This window comes from Budorcas taxicolor, chromosome 3, assembly GCF_023091745.1.
Source record: "Budorcas taxicolor isolate Tak-1 chromosome 3, Takin1.1, whole genome shotgun sequence".
NCBI classification, from domain to species: domain Eukaryota; kingdom Metazoa; phylum Chordata; class Mammalia; order Artiodactyla; family Bovidae; genus Budorcas; species Budorcas taxicolor.
In genome coordinates, this window is record NC_068912.1 from 99,734,943 (window position 1) to 99,748,805 (window position 13,863).

At 43.0% G+C, this 13,863-nt stretch overlaps 1 protein-coding gene across 5 annotated transcripts in view; it reads left to right on the forward strand.

The window, feature by feature from the left end:
- Nucleotides 1-13,863, forward strand: part of MKNK1 (MAPK interacting serine/threonine kinase 1) — a 45,154-nt gene that overhangs the window by 4,464 nt on the left and 26,827 nt on the right. For all 5 annotated transcript variants that reach the window (XM_052636729.1, XM_052636726.1, XM_052636730.1 and 2 more), the window contains exon 2: nt 6,331-6,512. The gene's annotated coding sequence lies outside the window, so the exon portion shown is untranslated. The remainder of the gene's footprint in view (nt 1-6,330; nt 6,513-13,863) is intronic.

Genomic DNA, 13,863 nt, shown 5'->3' on the forward strand with positions numbered 1-13,863 from the left:
ATTGTATTTCTTACATATTAAAGGTTTTTGGCAACTGTGTATTGTCAGATGAGGGTTAACATTTTTTAGCAATAAGTGTATTTTATTATTTTTAATTAATTTTAATAATATTAAATAGATTTAATTTAATGATTCATTTTAATTAAGGTATGTACATTGTTTTTTTAAGACATAATGCCTACTTAATAGACTACCATATAGTATAGATATAACTTTTACATGCGCCAAAAAACCAAAGAATTTATGTGACTTGATTTATTGCGGTGATCTGGAACCAAACATGCAGTATCTCTGAGGTATGCCTGTACTAGATTGTTCCATCACAGGACTGCAAAGGACGATATGACAAAAAGTGCCAGTAGGTCAATTAATGTCAGCGGCTAAAAAAAAAGAGTCAGTGACTCATTAGAAAAGTCTTACCTGACTTTTGTTTCACCCACCTGGTCTCCACAGCAAATAGGAACAGAGCTGCATGTTTATTTCCTTTTGCACAGCCTTCAACAAAAGTGCCTACCAGGAATTCCCTGGCAGTCCAGAGGACCCTGTGCTCTCACTGCTGAGGACCAGGGTTCAATCCCTGGTCAGATTACAAAAATCCCGCAAATTGCGTAGCATGGCCCAAAAAAACAGTACTCAGCCAAACCCCTTCAAGTCACTTGCCAAAAAGTACAGTGACAGTGTCTTTCGAAAAGTGCCGCTTGATTTGGTTTTTCTCTCTCCATCTTAAGCCCCTCTAGCCTGAACTTAAGCTGTTTCTTCTTTTCCACTTTCCATGAATATGGAAAAGTTCCCTCTGATTATAAGAGAGGATGAGATCAAGATTTTCTCATGAAAACCTTTTGTAGACTTAAAACCAGAATCAAATTGGGCCTTATCTTCTCTACTGGAGGCTAAACAGCCATGTTTTCTTTTAGTTCACTATTAAAACATATTTTCTGTTGCTTGAATCACATTGCTCATGCTTTTCTTTCTTTTAGGTCTTTCTCCTTCTCAACAATGACCCAAACTGTGCTTAGTCTGCTAATAGGAATCCAACTAAAGCAGTTTAAGGGCAGAATAACTTCAGATATTTTCATTCATTCATTAACATTTATTGAATGTTTGCCCCATGTCAGGCACTGTGCTAGGGGTAGGGGACCCAGAGGTGAATCAGACAGTCTCTGCCCTGCGGCTAGTTCACAGTCTAGGGGGAGATGTGCAATAAAATGCTACAGGTACTGTGATTGAGTTATGCACAGGTGTGGGAAGCTGGAAACTGTTCAGTGAAGTTAGGTAGAAACTGTCCATTTTGCCTGGGCTATAGATGAGGACTTCTGTCAGTTCAGTTCAGTCGCTCAGTCATGTCCAACTCTTTGCGACCCCATGAATCGCAGCACGCCAGGCCTCCCTGTCCATCACCAACTCCCGGAGTTCACTCAGACTCACGTCCATCGAGTCAGTGATGCCAGCCAGCCATCTCATCCTCTGTCGTCCCCTTCTCCTCCTGCCCCCAATCCCTCCCAGCATCAGAGTCTTTTCCAAGGAGTCAACTGTTCACATGAGGTGGCCAAAGTACTGGAGTTTCAGCTTTAGCATCATTCCTTCCAAAGAAATCCCAGGGCTGATCTCCTTCAGAATGGACTGGTTGGATCTCCTTGCAGTCCAAGGGACTCTCAAGAGTCTTCTCCAACACCACAGTTCAAAAGCATCAATTCTTCGGCGCTCAGCTTTCTTCACAGTCCAACTCTCACATCCATACATGACCAAGGAAAAACCATAGCCTTGACTAGACAGACCTTTGTTGGCAAAGGAATGTCTCTGCTTTTGAATATGCTATCTAGGTTGGTCATAACTTTTCTTCCAAGGAGTAAGCGTCTTTTAATTTCATGGCTGCAGTCACCATCTCCAGTGATTTTGGAGCCTCCCCCAAAAAAGTCTGACATTGTTTCCAATGTTTCCCCATCTATTTCCCATGAAGGGATGGGACCAGATGCCATGATCTTTGTTTTCTGAACGTTGAGCTTTAAGCCAACTTTTTCACTCTCCTCTTTCAGTTTCATCAAGAAGCTTTTTAGTTCCTCTTCACTTTCTGCCATAAGGGTGGTGTCATCTGCATATCTGAGCATATTGATATTTCTCCTGGCAATCTTGATTCCCACTTGTGCTTCTTTCAGCCCAGCGTTTCTCTTGATGTACTCTGCATATAAATTAAATAAGCAGGGTGACAATATACAGCCTTGATGTACTCCTTTTCCTATTTGGAACCAGTCTGTTGTTCCATGTCCAGTTCTAACTGTTGCTTCCTGACCTGCATATATGTTTCTCAAGAGGCAGGTCAGGTGGTCTGGTATTCCCATCTCTTTCAGAATTTTTCAGTAGAGGAGTCGTAAGATGTAATGCCGAAAGGGTGGTCTAGGGCAAGATTGTGGAGGCCCTGAGTAACAGCATGGGAGCTTGGTCATTCCAGAGGTAGTAAATACCCATTAGAAGTGTTGGAACAGGAAAGTGCCAGGCTCAAATCTGGCTTTTCGGATCAAGGACAGAGATACCACAAGCTTATCTGTCTTATCTGCGCCCGGACTGATGTTTTATGAGGGGAAATGTCTTATTTGTGTACTTGGTTCTTTTTCCTCTAAAGCTTCTATAGAGAGACTAGTTTTTGAACTCTGAAAAAAATTCATTCTCTGTACAGCAGAAAATTCATGAATAATTGAGAGAGAGTTGGGTGCTTGACCTGTGTAAGATCCGGTGGCAGGGCAGTCTGTGAGATTTGGCCCGGTCACATTTCACTCTTTCCCAGATGTATACCAGGAAGAGGTGCGGGAATGAGAAGAGGGTTCCAGGGCTCTTCTGGATATTTCATATGGAATGCTAAGAAGATTCAGGTAGTATGAGAGTCAGAAGTTCTTTCTGAGGAGAAAAAGAGGCCCACTGGAATTTGGTATGGTATCAGAAGGAATCAGGGCCAACCGGGCACTCAGAATCCTGGGTCATGTGTCTGAAAACCTCCAAATACTGTCTCTGCCTTTGTTCTCTGCTCTCAGTTTGTTCTCTTCTGCTGCCCAGTTGTGGTTTACGGAGTGGCTGGATTGCTTTCCAGAGTCACAGCTGATCTGAGGAAGCCATATCCCAAGCTAGAGTAACAATTACTATTTATTGAGTGCATACTATAAACCAGGCATTGTGCCATGAACTTGATACAGATTAGCTCATTCTCACAAAATCCCTGTCAGGTAGATGTTATTGCTCCCTTTTGATAGATGACAACAGTGAAACACAAGAGAGGTTAAATATTATGTCCAGGGTTACCTCATTATTACACGATAAGGCTAGACTCTGAATCTAGGCCCTAATGACTCAAAAGCCCACTCACGTTCTCTCTCCCCAGCCCTGAGCGGCTCCAAACAGAATAACATGAAAGTCCATAAAGGAATTGTGAAGACTGTTTTTACTTAGATCTACTAGAGGTAGAAATGAACAGAAGTGTGTGTGTGTGTGTGTGTGTGTGTGTGTGTGTGTGTGTGTGTGTAGAAGGATGGAGTTGGTGAAGAAAGGAAAGCTGGGGCAAACTATGGCCTACAGTCCATATCTGGCTCCACTTGTTTTTGTCTGGACTGCAAGCCATTTACATTTTTTAATGGTTGGGGAAAAGTTCAAGAGAAAATTAATATTTTGTGATACAAAAATCATATAAAATTAAAACTTCAGCATCCATAAATAAAGTCTTACTGAAATATAGCCACGCTCACTCATTTTCACATCATCTCTGGCTTCTTTTGCTCTGCAAAGGCAAAATTGAGTAGTTGTTGTGACAGAGGCCATGTGACACACAAAGTATAAAATATTGACTCTGGCCTTTTACAGAGAAAAATGGCCAACCCCTACTATAGGCAACAAGAAGGGACCAAGAGATTCAAGCCTATGGCAAGGCTGAAAGCAAAGAGTTAAAAGTCAAGGGTGTTCAAGGTTGTCCCTGGAAGCATTGTGCCCATAGGGAGAGGGAACATAACCTGAGCTTTTGTAGACCTTGGAAATAGTTTCCGTGGGCCACAGAGATTTGTTTGGGAATAAAATGCACAATAGGAAGGATTATTCTATGTGTTAATGTTCTCTTCTGAATAATAAATATTTTATGGATGAAATAATTCATTCAGATATTAACTGGAGCCCTTTTTAATGCCAGATACTACATTCAGTTCAGTTCAGTCGCTCAGTCGTGTCTGACTCTTTGCGACCCCATGAATCACAGCACACCAGGCCTCCCTGTCCATCACCAACTCCCGGAGTTCACTCAGACTCACGTCCATCGAGTCAGTGATGCCAGCCAGCCATCTCATCCTCTGTCGTCCCCTTCTCCTCCTGCCCCCAATCCCTCCCAGCATCAGAGTCTTTTCCAAGGAGTCAACTGTTCACATGAGGTGGCCAAAGTACTGGAGTTTCAGCTTTAGCATCATTCCTTCCAAAGAAATCCCAGGGCTGATCTCCTTCAGAATGGACTGGTTGGATCTCCTTGCAGTCCAAGGGACTCTCAAGAGTCTTCTCCAACACCACAGTTCAAAAGCATCAATTCTTCGGCGCTCAGCTTTCTTCACAGTCCAACTCTCACATCCATACATGACCAAGGAAAAACCATAGCCTTGACTAGATGGACCTTTGTTGCAAAGTAATGTCTCTGCTTTTGAATATGCTATCTAGATTGGTCATAACTTTTCTTCCAAGGAGTAAGCGTCTTTTAATTTCATGGCTGCAGTCACCATCTCCAGTGATTTTGGAGCCCAAAAAAATAAAGTCTGACATTGTTTCCACTGTTTCCCCATCTATTTCCCATGAAGGGATGGGACCAGATGCCATGATCTTCGTTTTCTGAATGTTGAGCTTTAAGCCAACTTTTTCACTCTCTTCTTTCACTTTCATCAAGAGGCTTTTTAGCTCCTCTTCACTTTCTGCCATAAGGGTGGTGTCATCTGCATATCTGAGGTTATTGATATTTCTCCCGGCAATCTTGATTCTAACTTGTGCTTCTTCCAGCCCAGCGTTTCTCATGATGTACTCTGCATATAAGTTAAATAAGCAGGGTGACAATATACAGCCTTGACGTACTCCTTTTCCTATTTGGAACCAGTTTGTTGTTCCATGTCCCCTTGTAACTGTTGCTTCCTGACCTGCATATATGTTTCTCAAGAGGCAGGTCAGGTGATCAATGCTGGAAATACAAAGATGAAAAAGATACATCCTTGCCTTTGAGGCGCTTATGGCCTCATGGGAGAGCCACCTGTGCATGAGGGGAGCCAACTCTAAGTATTACAATAGTAGATGTGCTTTCAATTCAATGTTGAATGAAGTAGAAAAAAAGTTAGGGACTATTCCTGTAATTTGTGGGACTGCTCTCAGTAATTTATAATGGGCCTGGAAGGATGAATGGGTGTTATTTTTCAAGGAACTACATACCAGGCTGAAGGAGAGCCTGAACGTAGTAATAGTTGGAGCTTATGAGGTTGGAAGAGAAAGTAACATTAGAAATGATTTAAAGGTTCTGTGGCTGAGTGACTGGCAGGGTGATAATGCGATAGAGAAAAAGAGAAAGGAGGAAGGAGGTGGTAGCTGGGAGTTAGGGACAAGTCCAGTTTGGGACATGTGATTTGAGGTAATGATGAAACACATCCGGCTTCCAGTTAAGAAAACACTTTAGAAATGTTAGCACTACACTTTCAGAGCTTTTCTGTTGGGAAAAGGGGAAGTACATACTCATTGCATAGAGAAACTGACAAATCAACCTTGGCAGCTGATAAGTGGCACCATGAGATTAAAAATAGCAGTGGACGTTTGGAAAATGAAATCATCAGATGGAAAACCAGCAATAACTAGGCAATTGGCAGAAAACCTTGTTCCTGTTCGTGCCACCTGCCGTTCTCAGCATCTACTTTTCCTTTCTGACTCTTGCCTCCCCACTGTGAGTCTTAGACCTGACCACTGGGAGATGGACCCAGAGTTCATTCATCTCCAAATAAGTGGACAACAGAGCAGTGGCAGCCTTTACCTTCTGCCTGAGGCTGTTCAGGGAACAAAGGTGTCCATATCTGTTATCCAGGTCCAGTTACTTCTTTTGGGGTCTGGAATGCCACAGTGGAAGCATAATTTGAAAACTTTAACCCAGACACTTGTTAAGTCAAAGCTTTGTGTCAGCATTTTAAATGCTCCAATGCCTGATTTTAAAGACTGGGGAAATCTCTGATTGCCTTGTGATTACCTACTTACTGGTATAACACAGATTTAGGGAATACAGGCTGATCTTTATCTTCTCTGGTCATTAAGTCAATATTTTTACATCCTTTCCATTTCTGCTTTCTGAAGGTTTTCATGCCAGATATGATGAAGCAGAGGCCGATGGAGAACTGAATAATGTCTGCTGTGCACAGAGGCCATTGAAACCTTTCCTGTAGCTGGAAAACAGCAGCCCCCTGACAGAAGCATTATTGCATTTGAAGTTTCAAGTTGACAGAGGATTCGCTTCACAGAGTTGGGCAGACCTATAGGTAAGATTGGATGCCCATTTTACTTAACTTTAGAAAAAAATTTGTTACATTTTGGCCACACTGGATGGTTCATAGGCTCTTAGTTCCCCAACCAATGATCGAACCTGTGTCCCCTGCATTGGAAACTCAGTCTTAACCACTGGGCCTCCAGGGAAGTCCCTTACTTAACACTTCAGATTGCATCAGGTTGAAATTACAGATTTCCCTTCTGTCTGAAAGTAGAACCTTCTGGTGAAACCTTCCTTAAGCTGAAATGGTGGTAAGCAATTATCTTAGGACACATCTTGCTAATGGATGCACAAAATAAATGGAGATCAAGCACAGATGCTCACAGACAGAGTTCCAGGCTCCATGAGCTAGATGCTGAGTGTCGTTCCTAGGGAAGGAGTTCAGTGGTACCACTCTGCTCACGGTGCATGCTGCCATTATAACATTCAAGATGTGCTGAACTACGTTTTCACTTTTCATCCTTTCTCATAAAAAGGAAAACCTTCTTAGTATTTCTTGAAAATGAGTACATACTAAGAAAGGTCTTTCATAAAAGCAAAATTGCATAAAGAGAACTTTCCATAAGCGGTGTAGATCTGTATCTGATATTGCCAGAGGAAGGAGTAAGTCAGAGACTTCAGTGTTCAGCTGGGCAACTGGGATTCACTGGGCTCCTTGGCACCCCTGAGACAGTTACTAAACAGGGAGAAGCACAAGAAGAAAATGGCAGAGAGGGTCATAAGGAAAACCATGCAGTAAATAAATCATTTATTCCCTAAAGGTAAAACAACTGTATCATGACAAAACAAAATCAAATACGACAGAACTATAAAAAATAAAATTCCGAACCCACTTAATTTCATTCTCCCCAAGTAACTGCTGTTAATAATGTTTTGAAATGTATCTTTTCAGGTTTTTAAAATAAATGTAACGTATCTGAGGACTTTTTGAAGGGTTCTGTATGACTTGCTGACCTGAGGTCTCCTCATGCCTCACAGTTATAACAGTGCCTCATTTGCTGGTTGGTTTAGCTGTGGGCTAGGTGAGAATGGCTTTAGCCTGACCTGTGAGTTTTCCTACTTTGCTGCTATGTCACCCTCCTTTGGCTGAAGCTTGCCAGGGACACAGACTTCCCTTGCTTCCCACCCCCAGCGAGCTGCCCTTGGTGGGTTCTCCCCTTCTTTGATGGCACTGCTGTTCTGACGTTACCCGACTTTGACTAGGTAACATATATTGAGGTAACCGTCTGTGCCTGGTTCCATACAAGGCAGTGGGGACGGAGAGAAATTAGGTCCCATGCCTTCCTTTGAGGAGGGTAGTGGTCTCTGACTTCTCCATCTCCAGTCACTGGGCAGGATCAGGACCAGCTTTGCCTCTGTGGCTTCACTCCCTCTCCCCGTAATACCCCCCACCTCTTTTTCTTCCTTTCTGTCCCCACCTCAGCTACACACCTTCCCTACTCTCCTCCAGGTTACCTCAGCATCACTCTGCCCTCCAGTCCCCCTCCAGCCTACAGTTTGTTCTGCCATCACAGCCAGTTTGATGGCCCTAAAGCAGCGGTCCCCAATCTTTTTGGCACCAGGGACCGATTTCTTGGAAGACAGTTTTTCCGTGGACTGGGGATTGGGGGGTGGTTTAGCGATGATTCAGGTGCATTACACATCTGTTGTATACTTTATTTCTAATCTAATGCTGCCACTGATCTAACAGAAGGCCTGGAGTTTGGGGGCCCCTGTCCTAAAGCACAGCTCCAGGGGTGGCCAGTGCCTCCCCATTGCCTAGAACAGTGGTTCACAAATGTGTTTTGCAGACCCTGGGGAGCCCTGAAAACCTTTCAGGGTATCTACAAGGTCAAAGGGTCTCTACAAGGTTTTCATAATAGTGCCAAGATGCTGTTTGTTGTTGCAGAGCAACAACAGGCAAACTGCTGGTGCCTTAGCATAAATCCTGGCAGTGGCCCTGAACTGTACTTGCAGTCATTGTATTCTTTACCACTACACACTTAGAGTTTTGTTTTAAATACCATGTTTATTTAAATCTGTCCTTGATGAGGCAGTAGAAATCATTAATGGTACTGAATCTCCTTGAGTACACAACTTTTTAATATTCCATATGACACAGTGAGAATGTTCAAAGCTCTCCTGCTGTATATCAAAGCACAGCACTTGTATTGAGGAAAAGCACTTGTGAGATTGTTTGTGAATTGCAAGCTGAACTAGCCACTCTTTTCATTTTTTCATGAAAGAATAAATGACTAAAGGTTGGTGAGGCTGGAACGTAGATGGGCACCAGATGTTGAAGGACCTTGTGGGCTGTATTAATAAGTTTGGGTGAGCTGACTTTGGCTTTTTATACTGTCCTGCTCACACAAATCCAGTCCTTTACTCCTGCTTGCTATTTTTTTTTAAATTGAGGCATAATCAACATACAACATTTTATTAGTTTCAGATGTACAACATAATGATTTGATATTTGTGAAACGATCACCACAGTAAGTCTCATTAACATCTATCATTGTACACAGTTACAGAATTTTTGTGTGTGATGAGAATTTTAAAGGCCTACTCTTAGCAACTTTCAAACAGACCATACAGTATTATTAATATAGTTGTCCTATGTTGTCTGTTAGTCGCTCAGTCATGTCCGACTCTTTGTGACCCCATGTACTGTAGCCTACCGGGCTTCTCTGTCTATGGAATTCTCCAGGCAAGAATACTGAAATGGGTTGCCATTTCCTTCTCCAGGGGATCTTCCCAACCCAGGGATCAAACTCGGCTCTTCAGCATTGCAGGCAGACTCTTTACCAACTGAACCACCCGGGAAGCCCTTATAATTGCCATGCTGCACATTCTATCCCATGACTTACTTATTTTATGACTAGAATTTTGTACCTTTTTACTCCTCGTACCCCCAATTTCACCCACCCTTTACTTGCCACCTCTAGCAATGAGCAGTCTGTTCTCTTTTTTAAGATTTCACATATAAGTTACATTCACTGATCACATAGTATTTGTCTTTGTCTGACTTATTTCACTTAGCCCAATACCCTCAAGGACCATCCATATCATTGCAGATTGCAAGATGTCATTCTTTTTTATGGCTGAATACTATTCTACTGTGTGTATATATGTGTGTGTGTGTGTGTATCTCATGCTCTTTTATCTGCCTATCCATCAGTGATACTTACATTGTTTCCATATCTTGGCTGTTGTCAATAATGCTGCTGTGAGCATGAGGGAGCAGGTATCTTTTCAGGTTAATATTTTCATTTTCTTCAGAAAAATACCCAGGTATGGTCATATGGCAGTTCTCTTTTCCTGTTTACCATTTCTTAAGTACACATTCCCTTTACCCGCCCCACCTTTCCTGTTCTCATTCCTTTCGCCAGGTGATGCAGTGACAGCTCTGAAGGCTACACATGAGCCCAGAATCAGAACAGAGGAAGAAGATGGTCCTGAAACTAGACCTTTTGCCCCTGGGAATCTTACCATCCCCACCCTGTTTGAGGCCTGTTGTAACCCCACTGGCGCCTTAGTGGGCCTCATTGTAGTTGAGTGGTAGGCTGCAGTCTGCATAATGCCGCCCAGCCTCGCTGCACTCTGGACTCTGGGGCAAACCTGTGAAATACTGTCAACCCTTGGAATCACATTCACAGGCTGTCCTTTGATCAGGACAGGCTGATTTCACAAGGTGCTCCTTTCATCCATCATGTGTTAAATTTGACTTCCATTGGAGTGTGCCCTTTCCTTGATCTTGTCCCCTACATGATACCACCAGAAACCAAATCAGCCAGCTAATCAGTCAGACAGAAGAACACAGTAGCCTTGTCCTGATATCAGAACTGCCATGGAATAATGTAGTTGGACTGGCTGGTAACTCATCCTGTAACAGGCCAAAACACAAAATACAAAACTGCCTCAGAGCAAGGGAGAGGAAACTTCTGGGTAGTTAGATTTTAGATTAATAGTGATGATGTGGTGAGTCATGACCTTGTTTTATGTAAGCTAGAGCCGCCCAGTGTTTTTGACATCATAGTACACAGGAAACGTGATGTTGTTCAGCTGGTGAGAGGATCAGTAGCTCACAGCACATCGGAGGGAAGACTCCATGCTGAGGTTTCTACATAAAAGCATTCTTGTCTGGTGCCTGGCTAACTATGGCTGCTTGTCCCCTTCTGCCTTTCTGCATTCATGTTTAAATATACTGTAATAGTTAAAAGCTTGAATTCTGAGCCAGACTCTCTAGATATAAATCCCAGCTCTGCCACTTACTAGCAGTATAATTGTGGCAGATTACTTAATCTGTTTGTACCCAGTTTCTTCATCTGTAAAATGTGTATAATAATTATACTTACCTTATAGAGTTCTAACAATTGAGTAAGTCAGTTTATGTAAACTGTGGTATTTGTAGAATGCTTAGAACTTTGCCTGGCGTGTGGTAAGCATCAAGTCAGTGTGGCGTGTGTACTGCTACCGCTACTGTTACTACTGCTTCAGAGAAGTAAATGTTCCAGGCCAGGCTCCCCAGCTCCTCTTCCCTGCCTCATCCTCTGCCCAGATTCCTTAGTCCCAGCCTCTTCCTTAGGAGTGTCCATCGCCCTTCCTTTCATTTCCTCGACTTCCTTTCATTTTCTTAGTTCTCCATTTGTTTGGGGGCCCTTAGCCAGCTGATGACTGAGAAGACAGCTGAATGGATAATTATCCTCAGCAGCTTACGGTCACCACTTCATTCTCTAGAAAGCTCCAGTGACTAAGGGAACTCCTCTCACAGGTTGGAAAGTGAATTATAGACCTTAACAAGAATTCTAGGGTAGATGGGAGAGGAGCGTGAACTAAGTTTGCCAAGCCGACTTAGCTAGCAAAATCATGTTCTTGGGGAAGAATGATCATCTTTGGTGCCACGTACCAGATGTTCGTGCTGGTTGGTTCTCTCTAAGCTCTACCGAAAGGTGGCGAACAGATCTGGTGCCTTTGGGGGCAGTGTGGCTCCTAAGACTTCGTGGAGAAATGACACAGTTCTGTCAGAAGCTGGGCCTTGAGGCCAGCTTGTGGGCTGAACAGTGGATGGGTACTTGCATGTCAGGAATATCTGTGGCTCTTGTAGTTCTACGGGGTAAGCCCCCTTAACCCATTTGTGCTCTGTGAGTTCTCTGGGCCCTCTCCACATGCAGGAGCCAGGTTGGTGGTTGGATCATATCTTTAACACCTACTACACTTCCACTTGATAATGGAAGTGGATAAATAAAGAAAGGAGACTATGCATCCCTCCTCTTATTTTAATGGAGAAAGCAAGATAAACTTATGCCGAGACATAGAAACACATAAACTGGTGGTGGTGATGATACTTTGATGCTGAGACAGCGTATGATCTGCGTCTGCTCACCCCTTCAACTAGCTTATCACCACTTCCCCACATCCTCTGCATTCCAGCCAGCCTGAACAACTTACATGGCACCAGCCGGCCACGCGGCCTCTTCTGCAGGCCTTAGCACGTGTACCTCCTCTCTCTCTCTCCCCAGCCCCCGCCTGGCTGGTTCCTGCTCATCCTTCAGGTGTCAGCTTAGCTGTCCCTTCCTCTAGTGACCAAACTGAGATGAATGCCTGTCTTTTGCTCCACAGCACCTGGTACTCCCCTGTCGTAGTACTTATCCCACTGAATTGAAATGGTTTTAAATTCCAGTGGATTTAAATTCCATCAGGGTAGAGACTGTGTCTTCTCTTGTGTTCTCAGTGTCTAGCGCTGGACAGCCAGTAGGTGCCCAATAAATATAGTATTTGTTGAATTAATAAGTCAGCAGTGCTTCCACTTCTTGTTTTTCATTTGATCCTCACAAAATTCTTGTTGATGTAGAGAGCCGGGGGTCTTACTCTGGCCTTATTTTGTATATAAAGAAACTGATCCTCAGAGAAGCGAAGCAATTTACCAAAGCTCACACAATGTGAAGAGCCAGGACTTAAAAGGGTGTATCTCAGACACAGGTGTTCAATGCATTATTTTAGAGTTGTTTTTTTTTTTTCACAAAGTTTTTCCTTTTAAAAAAATAGTATTTATAAAGATAAAAATTAAAATGGTATTTGTTGTTTTTCATAATTACAAAAATGATATATTCGAGGCACCAGAATTCTTGAAATGTTTTTCTTCCTCTGTCTAATGTTGAATTTCAGTATAAAGAAATCTAGGTATAATTTGTAAAGCTGTACAGACTAAATTCAAATGTATGTTAGAGAAATATTATTGTATATTTTGTTGAAAAATAAAAACTTGACTGAAACAGTAATAGCACTAAATAAAATAGTAAACATCATTGATACCATTTGGAGAATACTGAAAAATATAAAGAAAATAAAAATCACCCCATCACACAGAGAAAACTGCTATAGACCAGACGTAACCTGGACTTGAAAGGGCAGCACTGAGTAGATAATTTAGCTTCCCTCATGACTCAGATAGCAAAGAATCTGCCCATGATGCAGGAGAGCTGGGTTCAAATGCTGGGTTGAGAAGATCTCCTAGAGAAGGGAGTGGCAACCCACTCCAGTATTCTTGCTTGGAGAATCCCATGGACAGAGGAGCCTGGCAGGCTCATAGAGTCACAAAAAATCAGACACAACTGAGCAGCTAGCACACACAGATAATTTAACCTCTGAGCCTCAGTTTCCTCACTTGAAATATGGTGAAGTGCTTACCTTTGGCGATTATTGCGAGAGTTAGAGATAATGTATGTGAAATACCTGTGCTTGGTGCATCGTCAACACTCTTTCAGATTGTCATAGTTTAACACTTGTATGTATTTCTGTCTAGTCTTTCTCCTCTGTGTATGTGCATACAGACTTGTGCATACACGTGGTTTTTGAAACACCTCTATCTTATGTAAAACACTGGATCCTCACAGCATTGCTGGAAAGGGCAGGTATTATTCTTAAGCCTAATCTGTAGATGAGGAAACTGGCACTTTGAAGAGGCAAAGTAACTTGGTCTTGGTGCTACATCTGGTAATATCTGAACTGAACTGTTACTAGGTCTCCTGATGCCAAGCCCACACGCCTTTCCTGTCAGCAGTGTGCTTCCTCTCCAGCTCCACCTCCACTGGTACATGAGCAGTGGACCCCTAAGCCTCGCCCAAGAGGAAAGCAAGGGCTGGGGGCAGTGAAGTGCTAGCTGAGGTCTGTCTTCAGGCATGAAGGAAGTGCTGGCACATCAGCTGATCCTGTAGCAGAGACAAGGCTTCTTGCTAGAAAGTTAAGGGCCTTTCAGTCAGGGGGCTTTGTTGAGAGGGAGTGTTTCAGGGAACTCAGTGAATGGATTCTCTGTGCTGCCTACAGGGCAAAGGTGTCCCTGTATTTCTTTCAGTGTGTGCACTTGG